We start from the raw sequence: 19,227 nt of genomic DNA, 5'->3' as shown, positions 1-19,227 counted from the left end.
ATTGTATGAAAAGCAAATGCTGGCATGGATTGGTTGGGCTGAATGATCTGTTTCTTTCTTGTAACTTGTACACATATTTATGCATTGGTCCAAGGGAGCTCCATCTAACAATGTAAGGTGCAGAATTAACTAAACAATGCTGGCTGCCCATGATCTGAGCTAAATAAACAGCAGACCAATGAAACAGAAAATGCTGGAAATACCCATCAGGTCAGGCAGCATCTATAGAGAGATAAATAGTGTTAATGGGCTGGATTTTCACTGAGTTGGGATGACTCGGAAGCCCTTTAAAAATGGTGGCCGGGGCCCAATTTTGGGACTCCCCACCCCATTCGGGGGTGTCTGATTTTCGAGAATGCTTTTTAAGGGTGAGGGCTGGCTTGGGTCAAAAGCCTGCACGCTACAGTCCCAATTTGGTAGCTCCGTTGCAGAGATAAGCATGTCCTTGTCTTCCATAATTTTCACGCAGTCAGGCCAGGTTTTCAATGAGTCGTGGTTCGCGGTGTTGTTAAGGGTTAATAGCTATTATGCGAATAACTAGAGTGCATCATCAGTGATGTCAGATGATGTCAGACCACATGTAGTGAGAACCTGAGAAAAGAAGGATCTAATGGATAAGAGCAAAATACTGCAGATGCTGGAAATCTAGAACAAAAACAAAAATACCTGGAAAAACTCAGCAGGTCTGACAGTATCTGCGGAGGGGAATACAGTTGACATTTCAAGTCCTTATGACCTTTCATCAGAACCAAGGAAATAGAGAAATGGAGTAATACATAAGCTGGTAGAGGGGGATGGGACAGGTAGTGCTCAATAGGGGGCCAGTGATAGGTGAAGGCAAAGAAGAGATTGCCAAAGATGTCATAGACAAAAGGACAAAGGGGTGTTGACAGTGGTTATATTATCTAAGGAATGTGCCAATGGGAACATTAAGGGTAGCAAGCAGGACAAGCTAGTGGCAGATGGCCCTAGTGGGGGTGGGGTGGGGGGATGGGATTGAAATGAGCTAAAAGGTGCAGATAAAACAATAGATCGAAATAAATTTTTAAATAGGTGGGAAAAGAAAAATATATTTGTAAAAAAAAATTATAAATTATTGGAAAAAGCGGGATCGGAAAGGGAGTGGGGATGGAGGAGAGAGTTCATGATCTGAAATTGTTGAACGCAACGTTAAGTCTGGAAGGCTGTAAAGTGCCTAGTCGGAAGATGAGATGTTGTTCCTCCAGTTTGAGTTGAGCTTCACTGGAACATTGCAGCAGGCCAAGGACGGACATGTGGGCATGACAGCAGGGTGGTGTGTTGAAATGGCAAGCGACAGGGAGGTCTAGGTCATGCTTGCTGACAGACCGAAGGTGTTCCGCAAAGCGGCCACCCTGGGAAGATGTGTTTGGTGGTGGCATCATGCTGGAGTTGGCGGAAATGGCGGAGGATGATCCCTTGAACGCGGAAACTGGTGGGTGATAAATGAGGACAAGGGGGACCCTATCATGGTTCTGGGAGGGAGAGGAAGGGTGTGAGGGCAGATGCGCGGGAGATGGGCTGGACACGGTTGAGGGCCCTGTCAACCACCATGGGTGGAAAACCTCGATTAAGGAAGAAGGAAGACATGTCAGAGGAACTGATTTGGAAAGGTGATGCCACTTTCCAAATCAGTTCCTCTGACATGTCTTCCTTCTTTGGCAATCTCTTCTTTGCCTTCACCTATCACTGGCCCCCTATCGAGCTCTACCTGTCCCAACCCCCTCTACCAGCTTATATTTCACCCCATTTCTCTATTTCCTTAGTTCTGATGAAGGGTCATACGGACTCGAAATGTCAACTGTATTCCTCTCCGCAGATGCTGTCAGACCTGTTGAGTTTTTCCAAGGATCTAATGGAGTCCTGTTAAATTCCGTCTCTGCAAATAGTGTAAATAGTCAATAAATGTTCACTCACTTACAACAGCATGGTTTCCAGTTCTCTTCCATCAAAGATGCCCAGAGCCTGGTCATGACATTAATACATGGTGGCAGCGGTCTGCGAACAGGATTTTAAGAGTCCCCTTGATTCTGAGAAAGACGGTAAGGCAGAGAAACAGTCAGCTCAGCAGAGCACACTCGAAAAACGCCCGTAGCAGCAAATGGAGCGACAAATTGTTACTAGAGTCCCGCGGCAGCTGAAAATAGGTGCGCAGAGATTTAGAGAAAGCCTTCCCCTTCCTGAGCCCCTGGACCACACAGAGGGCCTCAACCAGGTCACGCACTGGATCAACTGGCATCACCACTTCACCGTTACTGCATCACCTCCAGACTCACAGAGAAACCAGATAAGGATCAGGTCAGTGTGCTACTATACGCAATCAGCAGAAGAGCGGAAGACATTTTAATACAGCAGCGGGTTGATGAAGAAACTAATGGATACATAGAAGTCCTCAGTGTCTTCGATTCCTTCTTTTGATTGAAACGCGATACTGGTACAGACTGGGAAAATTTCAACAGAGCCACCCAAAACTCTGCAGCAAGTATTGATTCCTTTCAAAATGTTCGCTATTGGCTGCCAGTTCACAGGGGATATGACAGGGGACCCAGAACACCCACCAGCGAGCAGGGTGGGGGAAAAGACAGGGCACGGTTACAGCTATTGTTAAATGTTTCCACTGTGGCAAGAAACTATCACATTGCTCATTGCTGCCACATCTGTCTACCCATGAACGCAGAGTGCCAATCCTGCCACAGGAATGATTTTCGAACGGTCTGCCATGACAGGAAGCTTTCAGTTCCAGATTAAAAACTGAGTCTCAACCACATTTTTTAGCTGAGGTCACAGAATCCAAAGGGCATTTTCAGACCGCCAAAATAATGGTTAATAACCACAAGACAACTTTTAAATTGTATACAGGAAATGGAGTGTCCATTCTCTCTGATAACACCACCCTGGCCGAAACCTGGATACCTCCAGCCATCCACCATCCAATGCCATGGTCTAAGGGGCACTCCACTGAAGGGACAAGGCCAGGTGACTGCCACTCTTCATTATAAAGGAAGAGAAATTAATGAAGTCTCTTACGTAATCCAAAATCAGGAATCCTCCCTATTGAGCCTCAGAGCTCTCATTGACTTGCACCTTTTTTGCAAAATAGATGAGCTGATCGATCACCTGACAATTGCCAGAGAGAATTCCCTAAATTGATCACTGGACTGGGGAAGCTAAAATAGCATACCACATCACTTTGAAACCAACTGTTAAGCCAGTGTGCTTATTTATCCCATGGGCGATTTTGCACCCTCTCTTACAAAAGGTCAGGAGGGAGATAAACGTCATGCTACACCACGGGTGATATCACCTGTCACCTAGCATATGTCTTGGTGCTCCAGTATGGTGCCCATACCTAAACATAGCAGTTCTTTTCATATTTATAACTGGAACCTGAGGGAAGAAGGTTCTAGACCATAAGACCATAAGGCGTAGGAGCAGAAATAGGCCAATCGGCCAATCGAGCCTGCTCCACCATTCAATGAGATCATGGCTGATCTGATAATCCTCAATTCCACTTTCCTGCCTTTTCCCCATAACCTTTGATTCCCTTACTGATTAAAAATCTGTCTATCTCAGCCTTGAATATACTTAACAACCCAACTTCTACAGCCCTCTGCGGTAAAGAATTCCATAGAATCACTACCCACTGAGAGAAGAAATTCCTCCTCAACTCTGTTTTAAATGGGCACCCCCTTACTCTGAGATTATGCCCTCTGGTGCTAGACTCTCCCACAAGGGGAAACAACCTCTCAGCATCTACCCTGTCAAGCCCCCTAAGAATCTTATATGTTTCAATAAGGTCGCCTCTCATTCTTCTAAACTCCAATGAGTACAGGCCCAACCTACTCAACCTCTCCTCATAAGAAAATCCCTCTATATCCAGGATCAACCTTGTGAACCTTCTCTGGACTGCCTCCAATGCCAATATATCTTTCCTTAGATAAGGGGACCAAAATTGTTCACAGTAGTCTAGGTGTGGTCTAACTAGTGCCTTGTACAGTTTTAGCAAGACTTTCCTATTTTTATACTCCATTCCCTTTGAAATAAAGGCCAACATTGTTTTTGCCTTCCCTATTACCTGTTGGACTTGTATGCTAGCTTTTTGTGATTCATGCACAAGGACTCCCAAATCCCTCTGTGCTACAGCCTTCTGCAGTGTTTCTCCATTTAAATAATATTCAGCTCCTCTATTCTTCCTGCCAAATTGCATAATCTCACACTTTCCCACGTTGTATTCCATCTGTCAAGTTTTTGCCCACTCACTTAACCTGTCTATATCCCTCTATAGACTCCTTGAGTCATCCTCACCACTTGCCTTCCCATCTATTTTTGTGTCATCTGCAAACTTGGCAATAGTACATTCACTTCCCTCATCTAAGTCATTAATATATATTGTAAATAATTTAATTCTAATGGAGTCCTGATAAAGTCCGTCTCTGTAAATAGTGTAAATAGTCAATAAATGTTCACTAGTTTGCAAGAGCGTGGTTTCCAGTTCTCTTCCGCCAAAGGCATCCAGAGCCTTTAAATTTTCGATAGCTGAAAGGCACCCAAAGCCCGGTCATGATATTACTACATATGGTGCCTCAGAATGCTATGAACCATAGTCTACATGGAGGGGACCCTTTAAAATGTAAGTTCAAAAGGTCCTCCTCATATTCCCCAAGCCAAAAAATGCCAGCTCAAACAACCCCTATGGCTCCTCATGCACCCCATGCCAAGGTATGCCCTCCACCCATCCCCCCATGGTCCCTGATGCCCCCTATGCCAAGCTGTGGAGCTTCTGTGCCCACACTCTATAAAACCAATGCACCCAATAGTGACATTAGAAGGTATTAAAAAAGATCCAAAAAAAACTAATTCAGAATTTCCACTATGTTAAAAAAATTTCCTTTTTGTTATGAAAGTATAATAATTTTCATAATATTTTTCTGCTTTGTTATAAAGTAGGTTTATGGGTGTGGGTGTAGATGGTTCTGTCTGTGCGATTTAATGACATTTCGAGTCAGGTAGACTTCAAGCTTGAAATTATCAAAAGAAGCTCGGTGTAGAAATGTACTTGAAATGCTCATGAGTAAACATGGATGCTGCCATAGAATGTGAGGTGTGAAGGGAGTTTTAGATAAGTGAAGGGATTGTTTGGATTTCAAAGGGTTGTTAGTTTGTTTACAACTAGCCAGATAATCACAGCTAAGGTGTGTTTATTTTTCCCCAAGGTTACTGACAATATTGGCAACATGAAAGTTTTTATATTATGGGAAAAGCACAGTACCAAAGACATATGGCACAATGGAACTTACATATTAAAGAGACAGAAACATATATAAAGGAGAATGAAAGGCTATGTTGGGGGCCATGTAAGACCTAAGAGGAGTGTGTGAAACAGCCTTGAAGAAGCATCCAGCCAAAAGTCTGTTGTGTCCAGTAACTGAAGATGGAGAAATCCATTTGGAATTCCACTGTCAAATGGGTACTGTGTTAATTTTCTGGGTTATTTTTTAATCTAAAATCTATTTTGGGCTGTTTCCTTAAAGGGGGTAACTGGGAGTCAGGTTAATTTTTCAGGTTATTTTAGGATTTGTTATAGTATGAAGTAACTGTAGTCTTATGTGCATGCTTGAAATCTTTTATTTTGTTAATAAATATTTTAGTTTAATTTTTAAAATCTCTAAAGGTCTTAGTGGACTCATTACTTCTGAGTTCAGTGTACACATCTTCTTGTAATAAATACAATTTACCAAACCATTGTGATAGCGTGGCCAAGTTACCCTTGTGGATTTGGTCCACCTGGCATTCATCATCTGCCACATCATAACATGTTACTACAGGGCAACAAAAATATCAATCATCCAGAGTCTTTAAAGTTTCAATAACTGAAACTGCAAGCACTTGAAACCTCTTGATCTTGTGCAAATAAACATTGTGACATTGACAGCAAGGATCAAAGACCAATAGCTGTCAATCAAGTAAAATTTTCTTTGGGTTCAGGTATTTTATTACTCTAATGGATGTTTAGGCTTTTAGCCAAGAATGCATAATGAGGCTTGGCTCATAGCCCAGAAATCCATTTTTATGTTGAAACACCTAAGCCCCAGGGAAAACATTGATTGATTGACAGCTCTGGCTCTCTGATCTCTGCTGTCAATTGTGCAATGTTTATTTGCATAAGGTTAAGAGGCTTCATGTGCTTGAAGTTTCAGCTATTGAAACTTTGAAGAGTCCGCATGAGTGACATTGTCTTATCCTGTAGTAAAAGGGCTTTTTTAACATAGTGAAAAGTTATGAATGAATTACTTTTTTAAACCTTTTTACCCATCCCATTGTCACTATATGGTTCATTGGTCACTATAGGTTTCATTCATTTTTTCTATGTAGTATATCATGGAAATGCCTCAGATTGGCATGGGGGGCCATGGGGGTGATGGGCAGGAGGTGACATGGATGGGGCATAGGGAGTGTGTGAGGGGGCATGAAGACTGAGGGCTGGAGGTCCTTTCTGCTTTATTATAACTGAGACGAAGTCCCATTGCACCAAGGCAGGTCTTTTAAACAGCATGCCTCCACAACCGGCAGCCCCTGTGGCTGCCTCTGAATGTTTCCCAAGGCAGCTGGCCTGACTCCAGCCTGCACCGCACTTATTACTCATTCCCAATTCCTGCTACTTCCCTCAGGATGAAAATCCAGGCCAATGTTTCAGGCAGATGACCTTTCATCTGAATTAGAAAAGGTCAGAGGTGTAACAGGCTTTAAGCAAGTACAGAGGCAAGGAAAGCTGGGGGATGGGGTGTGGAGGGAGTATAAAAGAGAATGTCTGTGTTAGAGTGGTGGGTAGAAGAGATCAAACGACAAAAAGGATATTTGTGCAAGTCAAATGGAAATAGTAATGTGACACGTAAAGGAACAAACATATGTTTAAGGTGTAAATGAGAAAAACAAATTCATCACCAATTGTTCTAGAAAAAGTGTAAATGGGAAGGGTGACAATTTTTTCCCCCCCTTTTCAGTCTCCTCCTGCCTACATCCATGCATTGTCAAATGTCCTTTGCCATCTTAACAGTTCCCAGTTTCCCAGCACTAACCATCTCTTTTTCACCATAGACATCTATCCCCTTTACTCCTCCAGTCCCCACTAGGACAATCTGAGAGTTTTCTGCTTCCTCCTTGAACAGAGACTCAACCAGTTACCATCCATCTGCCGCCTTCCTCTGCCTGGCTGAACTTGTTTTCATGTTGAACAACTTTTCTTTTAACTCCATTCACTTCCTCCAAATAGATGCTGTTGCTACGGGAACCCAAATGGGTCATAGCCATTCCTGGCTTTTCATGGCTTTTGCGGAGCATTCTTTATTTCAGTCCTACTCATGTCCCCAAGCCTCACCTCTTGTTCCAATACTATTATCATGCCATTTCCTGCTTTCACCTTGAACTGCAAAATTTCATCAACTCTGTTTCCAGGGGCACACTTATGTACTGAATGGAGATGTTCCTGAAAACAGACATCTAATCTGCATTTGACCTCCCCAGTGTAGAAAAGACAGCATTGTGAGCAGCGAATACAATACACTATGTTATAATTCACTAAGTAAAGGACAAATCTGTAGCCAGTCTTTCCTCAACATAGGTTTATTCACATAACTCAGAACACAGGCACAGACTCCCTTTTCCTTCCCCCTCCACAGGTGGAAACAGATTATATACAGTGAAGAATAATGCCCAAACCGTTCCCCTATTAGTTGCAGCTGCTCTCACTTACAACAATGGCATGCACTTCATTGTAACAGGATTGCAACATCAACTGAATATTAAACTGAAAGAAGTACAAGTAAATCGCTGTTTCTCTGGAAGGAGTATTTTAGGCCTTGGCAGTGTGAAGGGAGGTTGTAAAAGGGCAGATATTGCATCACCTGCACTTGCATGGGGAGGTGCCCTAGGAAGGGCAGCAGATGTTGGGGGTGATTGAGAAATGGAGCAGGGTGTCATACAGTGAATGGTCCCTTTGGTAGGCTGAAGGAGGAGGGAAGAGGGAAAGTTTATTTGGCGGTGGTATCAAAATGGAGGTGGGGGAAGTGGCAAAGTTCAAGCTTTAGAACAATCTCCCACAGTGCAACACATTTCAGGCCTTTGTCAAGTCAACAAATATGACATAGAGCTTCTAGTGCTCTTCTGTACAACTTCTCTGGATTTGGCAGGCTGAGTAAAGCATTTTGGAAGGCATTTCAACAGAATGGTTGGGCACCCATTTCCATTCATTTGCATGCATGTATCTTTAATATTTTATGATTTATGTAATCATTCTCAGGTTGTGGGGAACGTCACAGGAAAGGCTAACATCAATTACCCAAGCCTAGCTGACCCGAAAGAGTGATGCTGAATCTTTCTTGTAGCTTCTTGATACAATAGAGTGCCTGGCTAGACCGCTTCAGAGGACAATTGAGAGTCAACCAATTAGTGTGAGATTGGGGAGTCACATGGATTGGATAAGGACAGTAGGTATCTTTTTCTATAGAACATTATTAAACCAGTGGGGGTGGGTGGGGGAGTCCCATGGGGTCAATCTGGGTCTTTACAATACTTACTCAGAAGTTAGAAGAGGTTTTAATTCTTCTAACTTTTTCTGAGTAACTATTGGTATAACCCTGGCGGAACCATCCAAAGTTTGCAATTTAAACCATATTTTTGGATGGTCCCCAGCGCAGCGCAATTGTCCAGAGGAAGTTAACACTTCTGGGCAATTATCGTGCAAACCCTTACCTGAGAACTTCCCAGAGGTAATCCCCAGAGCATCCTTGGGGGACCCCCCCAAATCCGACATTGGGGAGCACGGAAGTTACAGGCCTAGATTTGGGGTAGTTAGATTTTAATTCAACTTGATCATTTTTACACTATATTCACTGTAATAACTAACAAGGTCAAGGAAGCCATTTTACACTAATGTGTGGCTAAAGAAGCTATTTTATATCACTATTAAGTAGCAGCCAGTCTCAAAATAGACGATAGTAAAAATAATGAACCTTGATTGCGTAATATTATGATTGATGGCTTGTGATAATCATATCAGAAAGACTGAATTTTAATTCAAGTATTAATAAATAATCACTATAAGTTGAAAGTCTCTCTCCCTGTTATGAGAAAATGAAGTGCCACCTGGAATTGCACAAAAATCTTTCTGGAACCCTGATATGGTCCATGTGACTGTACACCATGGCCTTGCAAGAGTCTAGCTTAATGAGCAGAGAGTTGTTCAGAATCAGATTAAGGAACAGTGTGAAATAACCCCATTGCATTTCTGTCTGAGGTACTGAGGCCAAATGGTCTCAGGAGGGAAGATGCAAGTTAAAGCCAACAAAATGTCCTTAGCAATCATTAAATCAACTAAAGCCTGTCTCCAACATAGCGTGATGGTCCTACAGGTGGTAAATACAGGGTATTTATAAGGTATATATAAGGTTTCATTGTTAGTCAAATTTTGGAGACTCTAGAGACAATGAACCACATGTCAATCTCCACAAGTGGGTTTGAGACCAGAGTTCTGAGAGTGTGATACTTCAACAAAATGCGCAACTGGCTGAAGCTGTAAAAGTAATTGTCCTAAATTTGTTAAATGTATCTTTTCTTTAATAAACTTTCTAAAGTATGCTATCCAAAGAGCCCTTTTATTGCTTAAGTCTCAACTGAGCAGAAGTAGAAACCACACGTCACACTTGTTAAGTTACTTATCAATTAGGATAGCTGTTTGAAATTATCAACAAATTGATTTATCATCTACACAAGTACACAGGAAGATACATTCAGTTAGGTAACACTACATATAACAGGATTGTTAATATTATTTGGTAGATGGTTGCAAGCCAAATAGCTGAGGAAGACTTGGGGCATAGAGCTACTGAGCAGAAGCGGCAGGGAGCTTACTTGCTTATGTTTATATGTATAATTATTTATCTATATAATATGTATTATATACTAAGATAGTTAAAATCAATTGAGGAGGGGCTGAATGGCTTCCTCCTTTTCCCTCTCCTTGCTTGACTGCAACAGGTGTTTTGCAGGATAGGTATACTTTCCAATTCTGAGAGTGTTTAACTTTTTATGTGCTATGGCCATAAGAGATACAATCAGACAGGTTTTGTTGAGTTTTGAAAAGGAGGATAGTTTTTATTGTACTTAATCCGGTCTAAATAAAATAATTTTAAAAACTTTCACAAACAGAAATAGATTATGGAGTGAGGAGGATAGATTAAGTAATTTAGAATCCAATAAAATTAAAGGGGTATACAGCTCTAGAAGATTGGTGACTTGGTTGGCTTCAAGCTGAACTCGGTGGTCCTGCTGTTTTCGGCATCGAGACAGTTTAAAGTTGTAGTCAGACGATTTATCTGTTCTCTGGCGACAACAGTGCTTGGTTGAGTTCTCTTTAAAATCTCTGTCTGCGGAACATGGATAATCAAAATCAGCAGTCAGGATTCAAAAACTTACAAGCTGGGTGGAATGAGAGAGAGAGAGAAAAAAGGAGCCTACTCCGGGTCTTGTTTTTTCAGTATCTCAGTTGTTTGTTCTGTTCTGCAGAGTAAGCAGGTGCTTAAAACACTCAAAGGGTCTCTCCAACTGCCCAGTGATCCAAATAAGGTCATGGATAGTATATTCCAATTATGACTTTATTAGGTCATGGCTGGGAATTCCTCACTCTGCCAAAGTCCTATTGTCCAAGTGAATATGTGTAATAGCTTATGTCCACCGAATTGAGTGCCCAGGTGATTGTCAGGAAGCTTTCTAATGGAATTAGAGAAGGCCCCGATTCATCCTCTTTCAAGGTCATTTTTCCTGGTGCATTTTTTCAGACAGGGGTCTCCATTTCAATGAGCTTTGGAACGTAGAAGGTACAGTGATGCAAATGTGATGCAAATCTTTGACTATGATCCCAAGTCATTGGAGTGTGGCTTTAGTTTTTTTTAAAAAATCAGTTAGGGGTTTGCAGCCAGTAAATTAAAACATCACTTTAAAGCATAGTTTCGCAACAGGGTGTCACTACTGCATCTGTGTTAGTGGCTTGTGGTGTATGTTTTTTGAAAGTTATGTGTCACTGGAACTATATAGCACATATGAACTTTCAGTTAGGCCTTTTCTGGTTTTTCATTCCCCACCTGCACACATGTCTGCTTTCAGCTTACTGATCATTTTACATTCCAACTTTGTGCTGCCATTCATTCTAGTTTGATTCTTTTCCATTCCAAGCTTTCCAGATCAGAGATTGACTGGCCATTACATTGTCGTTTGAGATTTTGCGATGTGCCTAAATTGCTTAATTTACCTACATAACAGTAGTCAGTGCTCTTCAAAATGATTCATTGGGTGCTGCTGGAATGGACAGATAGGTTGTAATGTTTTTCTCCCAGTCCAGTTCATTTTTATATCCCATAAAAGCATTTTGAGGCATTTTGGGGAGACATGTAATACATTATATAACTGTAATTTTTTCTTCTTTGCTAAGCATGAACAGAGACCGATAGTAAGAGAACTTACATTTATCTAGCACCTTACCTTACAATTGTCATGACAGGCTTTGAGAAGGCTCTTCCATTTCCTTGTTTGTACATTGTCACTGAGAGGCTCTTTAAAGGCACAGCGCCTGCTTCCAGATGTTTCTCTCCATCACCATCTTGATTCTACAACTGCCTTTATGGAAACCTCTGCTTTCAATCACTTTGTCAAAACTTAGTCCTCAGGTTATTGAATTCTTCTGCTACCGCTTGGTCTGTCTCTGCCTTGTGAATATCCCAGGACACTTTAATAAAGATGCTATACAAATGCAAGTTGTTATTTTTGTTTTATGGAGCCCAATTCCTCCACACATCTGTGCACAGTTACCCTTTATTCTATGCTCTCTTTCAGCCACTCAATGATCTAACATGGTAAGCATTTAAACTAGGCTGTGTGAAATTTCTTCTCAATGCCCAGGGACGAAAGGCAAATCCTCGAGTATTAAGAGCACTTCATTAGCCTCAATTACCACTGACCAACTTAAAGGGTATGTGTGCATCTCCAGTGCCATATTAGCCATTACATTACATGGTCCTATATTTATTTGCCTTCAAATTGTTCTAGTTATACATTATGATATTTTCATATTTTTCAGAACCGCAGAATGATTACATTGCAGGAGGCCATTCAGCCCATTGTGTCTGTACCGGCTCTCCGAATGAGCAATTCACTTAGTGCCATTCTCCCACCTTCTCCCTGTAACCCCGCACATTCTTCCTTTTTTAAACAACAGACTGATTCACTTTTGAATGCTTCAATTGAACTTGCCTCCACCACAATCTCGGGCACTGCATTCCAGAAAAAGTTTTTCCTCATGTTGCTTTTGTTTTTTTTACCAATTACTTCAAATCTGTGCCCTCTCATTCTCAATCCTTTTATGAGTGGGAACAGTTTCTCCCTATCTACTCTATCCAGATTCCTCATGATTCCCCTATCAAATCAGTCTCCTTTTCTCCAAGGAAAGTTGTCCTAACTTCTCCAATCTATCTTCATAACTGAAGTTCAATCTCTGGAACCATTCTCGTGAATCTTTCCTGCACTCCTCCAATGCCTTCACATCCTTCCTAAAGTGCGGCACCAAGAACTGGACACAATACTCCAGCTGAGGTTGAACTAGTGTCTTATACAAGTTCAACATAACCTCCTTGATCTTGTCCTCTATTCCCCCATTAATAAAGCCTAGCCTAATGTATGCTTTATTAGCCACTCTCTCAACCTATCCTGCTACCTTCAATTACTTAAGCACATAAACACCCAGGTCCCTTTGCTCCTGCATCCCCGTTAGAATTGTACCCTTTATTTTATATTGTCTCTCCATGTTCTTCCTACCAAAATTAATCCTTTCACATTTCTCTGCATTGAAATTCATCTGCCGCCTGGCCTCCCATTCCAGTCTATGTCCTTTTGACTTCTACACTAAGTCCTCTTCACAGTTCACAATGCTGCCAAGTTTTGCATTGATCTGCAAACTTTGAAATTGACCCCTGCGCACCAAGGCCTAGGTAATTAATATATATCAGGAAGAGCAAGAGTCCCAACACTGACCCCTGGGGAACTCCACTACAAACCTTCCTCCAACACGAAAAGCATCCATTAACCATTACTCTCTGCTTCCTGCCACTCAGCCAATTTTGTGTCAATGTTGCTACTGTCCCTTTTATTGCATGAGCTATAACTTTGCTCACAAGTCTGTTGTGTGGCAGTGTATCAAATGCCTTTTGCAAGTAAGTGTGCAATGCAACCTGATAAAGATTGATCAAACTGAAAGCGTCCCTTCATCAGTTAAGAAGGCGGGATAACAAACCACTACCAGTTCTCCATTTGGTCGCGGCTGCTTTGAATAGTTGGGTCACCTCCAGTAGAAATCACTGTAGAGGACGCTGCAGTTCTCTCAGTCACGGTGTCGCTTCATCACACGGCTCAAACTCGAGGTTGCCAGAGTTTGAGTTTTTATTGAAAGCAGAGTGAGTATGTCAGCTGTAAGCTGAACATCCATACGGCGTGAAATAATTATTATTCGCCTAGAACGCTTAAAGAGCATTGATTTTCTTTTCCTTACTTGAGAAGCCCCAGAATGCGATGCAATAAATGTGTTGGAACCAATGCTGGACAATGCTGCTGTTGCATTAGGAATATTCGCTTCAGGGAGACCGACAGGCGCATGATACAGAAACCAAGAAGCAATAGATTACTTTTGCAGGATTTCTTTTTCTGAGTGAGTATTCTATTTAACAATCGTTTATGCATTGCATTGCGCAGTTTTCTAACAATCACACGAACCGTTTTAAATTGAGCCTGAACAGAGAGGTGAAGTTGTTTTTAACCTGTTAACTCTTTTCTTCATGTAATACGACGAGCTGATGCCATGGTATCAGTGAACTGTTGGGGAAATGTCATCAGGTAGCTAATCCGGACAATTACTGTCAACTCATTTCTCGCATGTGTGTGTGTGTGTGTTAGACAGAGCAAGATGTGCTGTGCCAGCGCGTTTTTGAAAAAAAGTGAACACATAAAAAGCACAGATAGTGATGATACATATAAAAGCAACGGATTTTATTAAAATTGCAGTACCGCATTGACCATTTTAGATTAGAAATCGGGGAGAATTTGTTTTTATGCAAAAATGTAATTTAATCTCGTCAATGAACGTTGTAAAATAAATCCCTAGTCGTTAACTTACAATATGCACATAAAACGATTAGCACACGATTTAAGGTATCAGCCAGCAAGCAGAAGCTGCTCAAGGTTGATTTTTGTCCAGTATTTTGATTGAAATCAGAAAGACGTCGCTCGAACTTGAAACTGTCAAAATTGTTTTGGCTTTGAGATCTTAATAAAACTGTTGTAATCACACCATCTCACTGATCAGTGCTCAATAATTCTCAGCGTTTTTCATCTGCAGCTGTTGCCTGCTGGTATATTGTTCCCCTTCCATCTACTTGTTCCTTCAGTGTATTGTTCATTCCGTCCATTTATAACCAAACCTTTTTAAAACAAAGGCTCAGGTGTTCACTGTTGAAAAATACTTTCCGCTTCTGTATAATTGAATCCGTTTTCAAATCAAGCCAATCAGTTATCTGAGGTCTGGAAATGTCAGTTTCTCAACTGAATGTTAGTTTCCATTTAATCATAGAGAAAATATTATATCTTAAACGACGTATAATTTACAGACCAGAAACAGGCCATTCTGGTCTATGCTGGTGTTTATGCTGAAAGGAACCTCCCACCCTACTTCATCCAATCCTATTTACATATCATAATCCTTTCCTCCTTCATGTACTTATTTAGCTTCCCCTGAATGCACCTACTCCATGTGATGTTCCAAATTTCCAAGTTCCAAATTCTAACAGTTCTCTGTAAAGAACCTCCTCCTGAATTCCTTATTAGATTTACTAGTGTCTATCTTATATTTGTGTCCTCTAGTTTTGGAATCTCCCACCAATGGAATCATATTCCCTACATCTGCTTTTTCAAGCCACTTTATAATTTTAAAGATGTTTATTAGGTCACCCCTCAGCCTTCTCTATTCTATAGACTAGGCCCAGCCTATTCTGGGGGTTCAAACAGGCAATGATTCATGGCTGTAGCAAAATGTACTTCCTGATTTAAGTGGCCGGAAGGTAGGAAAGCAGGTCAGTTTCTGGGGAGTGGGGATTGTCCTTTGTGTTTTCACCTTGAAGGTAGTCAAGTTTCTTTTACATCAGTTGCAGGATGATGTAAATTATACACAAGAGGCTGTTAAGCTCACTTTGCCAGTCTTCGGTTACTACAGAGCATGAGGGAGAAGAGCAGAGTTCAGTCCTTGAGTGTTTGGAATTAAACCCTACTGGAAAAAAAATTAAATATCTGTATAATGGTTATCCCAGCAGGGAAAAAAAGTGTGACAACTGTGGGAATCTGAATGTGGACTGCAATTGACATATATCTGAAAAATGCTGAGAAGGTTATGGAAATAAGTATATTTCAGCTCAGTTGCAAGAACAAGAACACAGAAATATTCTCTGAAATATCAAACAGACAAGACAGAATATGAGAAGCTGGAAAACTGAACTGTTTGAATTTGGAAACTTTACAGCTTTGAACTAATAGTATGGCTTTCTGGCATATAGATGCTTTTGTCTGAAATTCCACCTCAGCTATTTCAGCAGACGCATTAGCCAATTCATTAAAAACAAATCAAGTGAATGTTTTAAGTATTCATAAGCTAGTTTGCATTTATTAATTGTATCCTAATTTATTGTTTGTGAAGTGCTTTGAGATGTTCTCACAACATTATATACTGTTATATAAAGGCAGATTCTTCAAAATCACATCCTATAGTTTAATTCCAGTTCCATCATAACTCTGTTGTATGTATTACCAATTTATAATTTTTAACTTGGAGTTTAATTTAAGTTTAGGCCTGTCATACTTCTGAGAAAAAAATATACTTATTTAAGATTTGCGCACTCTTAGTAAAGGATGTTAACCTCATTTTTTTCCTTCTCAAGCTCTCCCTCCTTAGTCCACGCTCTTGTATAGCCCACTTACAGGTCACTTCCAGCATGGCTCTTAACTAATCATCAAGAAACAGACAAGAGTGAAGATGCTGTTAATGATGGTGCTGCTGAGTTGCTAATCTCCATTGTATTAGTATAGTGATGTGCGAAGCTGAAGGTCGGGTGGATTTTAGGACCTAAACAAGGAATTGGTGCTCCAATATATTACACCACTATGACACTAAATAAAATATTTTTCTTTATAGAATTTTAGGAAATATCAAATCACCAAATCCTTTAAAAATCCAGGCTTCCCCACTGTAGGCTAGAAATTACTGTAGGTGATATAACCAGGTGAAAAATTCACAGCTTTGTATAAAATTCCTCTCTTTACTGAATGGCATTCTAAATGAGTTGGTGTCTTCATTATAATGAAGAATGAAAAGTCAGATACAAATCGTTTACACATTTTTGCAAAATCAGCCATAATGATTCTTAGGTAGGGTTTATTTTAATTACTGTTCTTTAAAAAATAGTATTGAAGCTTTTTGTTAATACATTGAAAAACATTTATGCTAAACTAGAAATTAATACAACCATACAGTCTAAGCAAGATTTTCTCCTGTAACCAAATATATCTTTAGGTCACAATTTGAAATAATTTTACATTAATCTAGCTTAATGGAAAAACAGGTGCATTATTGTTAGCTTCATAGTGAGAAAAGCAGGGTTACACACCACCAAAGTGTGGATATTATCAATTACTAACTTAATGCTAAGATACATTACTAACAATTTTGAAGGAATATTGTTTCAAAAAGAACAAGAAATTCAATTAAGAATTCTATATTGAAATTCATTAGTCTACTGTATCAGCATGCCCTTTTTTGGCGATTATCTGTTAGTAAAAAACATTATATTAATATAAAACTTACAGCACAGAAGAAAGTCACCAGCTCATTCTGCCTGAGCCCTTCAGCTGGAGTTTATCCATTCAAATTCAATTCCTGACCTTTCTCACATTCTGTTATACTCTTTATTTTCAAATACTTATCCAATCCCCTTTTAAACTAAGATACAATTCGTGCTTCAAAGCCACTTGTGGTAAAGATAGGCAGTAATTCTATCTTTTTCTCTTAATTTTTGTCATTCATAGAACTTTATTGAGCTTCATTGTGACAGAACATCCAGATTACAAGATGGTATCTTCTACCCAGAAAAGTAGTATGTGCAGCATTGTCTTTATGTCACATCCTGTTCCCTGCATTTTCATGGAATAAGGACTTCATTCTACTGTTGATTGATGACAGCCACTCATTGATTGAAGTTTTGGATTATTAATGAGGAAATATCATTTGGGTCTGAGTTCAGGCAAGGTTTAACGCTTGTGGGGCACGGGTTAGGAATCTCATTTTAAACAAAAAGGTAATCTGTAGTCATGCTGCAGTTTGAGTTGGCCTTATGAAGCCCCTAAGGGAGATTAGCAAATGTTCTTGCTAGAAAGCTAATTGCCATTCCATTTGAACCTCTGTAGAGTTTACAGTAATATCTTTGTTAGGTTTCAGAAAGCCTAAGTTAAAGGAGTTGGAGAATTGAATTGTCTTGTGAGAAACTGGATATTATCTTGTTATCTTTCTAATTCTTTAAAATTAACTACTGTAGCAGGGTATTTAGTATCTTATTTCACAAAAGTGTGACCTTTCAGTACCTATGCATATCTCCTTCAGAAGACATGAACAAATATTAGGGACAAAAAGCTAACTATTAAAATATTGGCTGAGTTTGAATGTCCTGATGAGTTAATGTTTAGTGTACATGAAGGCAATTGCCATGCATTCCATCAGAGTTAGCTGATGCTTTGTCACTTTTGATATCAATTACTTTACAAAAGCAAAGTGTAATCAAACAGGTGGGGAAGAACTGAAGTGGTGAATGAGTGCAGTCAGCACTAAACAAGGCATAGACTTTCAGTTGGATACAAAATGAAGCAGATTATAGGCCAATGATTATTGTGATAATGAAAGAATGCAACAACGTGAGTTTATTTCAATTAGAGTGATTCTTTTCGCATTAGATAAAGAAGTTAAATACTATCTTAAAAGGTATGCTAAGTGTTAATTACTGCCAAATAAACTTTCTGGAACTGGAAATTAACTTCTACAATTGCTAGAACTATGTAGAATTTCATAGCCCAACGGGTCTCTGCGGTGTTTTCTGCTCCACATGAGCCTCCACACATTTTAAAGAAGCCATCTCCTTTCAATTCCCTCTCAATTATACCCAAGTTTTCAACTGTCAAACCATGTGTAGGCAACCAATAATCCTTGTGCAACTGAACTCTGAAGAATATACAGTTGATCAAGAAGAGTTGTTTAGATTTCCATAGCTGCTACAAAACATATAAGTGCCAGTCTTCGCCATTGTCTCCTAGAAAGTGTGTTTTTAAAGAGAAATAAAAATCACCTGTGTTTTTTTTCTTGACATAAAATACTGACTTTTCTTCGGCAATTCCCCTCAGTTAAATATTCATTAAATGATTTGCACGTGGCTGGTAGTTTGCAGTGACAGATCATTCTGGAGGTTTAATCCATGAAAATGTAGCAAACATTCTCACTTTTATCTAATTATGTACTAGAATTCTGTATCTACGATAAGTATGGACATAGGCTCATAATTTGTTGTCAAAAATAACAGTGATGTTCATGATACTTGCTGTTACTTAAATGCAAATATTACAGGGATTTCTGGTGAGGCGCAGATGTGAAGTTAAACATGAATACCTACAAGTTGCTGTTTGAGTTCTGCTACTCCACGTTGTTAGCTTCACAAAAACTGCTTCCTGGTGTCTGGTTCACCATTGCAACTCATTAACTGGTGTGTAGTTGCTGCTTTTGCATGGTAGATAGGAGCTAAACTACTCACTGAAAGTTAAGTCTTGCCCATTTTAGTCCTTAGATAAAAGCAAAAAACTGCGGATGCTGGAAATCCAAAACAAAAACAGAAACAGAAAACCTGGAAAAACTCAGCAGGTCTGGCAGCATCGGCGGAGGAGAGCACAGTTGACGTTTTGAGTCCTCATGACCCTTCAACAGAAATAAGTAAAAATAGGAAAGGGATGAAATATAAGCTGGTTTAAGGCGGGGGAGGGGGGTCTTTAAACCAGTTTATATTTCACCCCTTTCCTACTTTTACTTAGTTC

At 40.1% G+C, this 19,227-nt stretch overlaps 1 protein-coding gene across 3 annotated transcripts in view; it reads left to right on the top strand.

Annotated features, from left to right (window-relative positions):
• Positions 1-13,439: 13,439 nt before the first annotated feature.
• Positions 13,440-19,227, top strand: part of LOC144688519 (phosphoprotein associated with glycosphingolipid-enriched microdomains 1-like) — an 89,147-nt gene continuing 83,359 nt past the window's right edge. For 2 of the 3 annotated variants that reach the window (XM_078555199.1, XM_078555197.1), the window contains exon 1: positions 13,488-13,765. The gene's annotated coding sequence lies outside the window, so the exon portion shown is untranslated. Of the gene's footprint in view, positions 13,766-19,227 lie in introns of all 3 variants that reach the window. The other variant, XM_078555198.1, reaches the window with a different exon arrangement.

The sequence above is a fragment of the Cetorhinus maximus genome, chromosome 13, assembly GCF_964194155.1.
Source record: "Cetorhinus maximus chromosome 13, sCetMax3.hap1.1, whole genome shotgun sequence".
In the NCBI taxonomy this organism is placed as follows: domain Eukaryota; kingdom Metazoa; phylum Chordata; class Chondrichthyes; order Lamniformes; family Cetorhinidae; genus Cetorhinus; species Cetorhinus maximus.
Note: the sequence above shows the minus strand (reverse complement) of the source record. Positions and strands in the feature narration are given on the sequence as shown.